Raw genomic sequence first — 1318 nt, forward strand, 5'->3', positions numbered from 1 at the left:
GTGAATTTATGTATTTACATTTATATATCCAGATATATATATGAAGTTTTCGAACCAAGGAAGTTGTTAGACATATATGTTACATTTTTGGTACACGTTGACCAAAGTGTATACCGGATGTATTTGTGGTACATTGTCGTACGTTCCATGTTTATCAACACACATAAACTAATGGACATATACGAGGAACACGTACATGTACGATGGAGTTTCGAACGGAAATCTGTTTGTATACATCTGCACATGTGCAGTATTGTAGAACTATTCCCTGTGTGGTTGATTATATACATTATCACTGATGGTCGTGATGAATGCCGGATAGTATCTCGCTTTGTTTCTCTAGGGTTGTTGTACGCCTGGCCTGATGTGTCAAATGCTGGGTGCATTTCTCTCTTCCCCGTCACCATAGTTAACAACATGTAAACCCTATGCCCTAAACCCTAAAACATCTGAACATACACATCAGATGCACAGAGTACCCTGCCGAAGAACGCCAAGGCCTGGCATGACCTGTTTCGAGGGCTACCAGAAAAGGCTATGCTGCAGAACGAGGTATGGTGTGCTTCATTTAGTACGTTGATATGTGTGTAGCTCCCAGATGCCTTTCTCGTAGTACGTTGATGTATGTGTAGTTTCCGTGTATAGGCCGGAAGGTTTCTACGAATTACCAGTTGGTCTGTATGGTGTATCCGGGCGGTTCAGTGTGCTTGATTCCTTGTCCGTCTGCCGTAATTTGGGTTTAGGGGTTTAAAACCCTGCCCCTAAACCCGGCCATCGTCGTGTCACGTGTTTGTAGATTTATGCAAATGTCGATTGGCAGAGTTAGCTTAGCGCTACCAATCTCAAGGTACAGTTGAGGGTGTAGATACAAGATGTGATGTCAAGTCCCTCCGCACATACTCGAACATAGTGTGGATGTCTTTGAATGGTGTTTGATTGATGGCATCACCCAGTGCTCTGGTAGTGTTGTAATGTTCACATTTGTATATATGTGAGGTAGTCCAACTGGCATGTAAGAATTCTGGTACGAACCGCTTCCAATACCGGTACCGGTTAGGAGTTGTACATTCGGTTATATATAGACGGTAAGGTACCAGCACCTTCGGAGGATTGTGTCTTCCATAGTGATAAGGGGCTGAGAATACATATCTTCATTCTTTTCCATTGCCATGCCACTCATATAACACACACACACACACACGCGCGCATAGCTGCACATCTCGACGGCTTATGTGAGACAGTACACACTTGCACAATGCATAGCCTTCTAAATTAGACAGAAGGCTATGCACAATGACGCTAGTTCATTTTGGTCCAT

This window comes from Sphaeroforma arctica (genome assembly GCF_001186125.1).
Source record: "Sphaeroforma arctica JP610 unplaced genomic scaffold supercont1.105, whole genome shotgun sequence".
Lineage (NCBI taxonomy): Eukaryota > Ichthyosporea > Ichthyophonida > Sphaeroforma > Sphaeroforma arctica.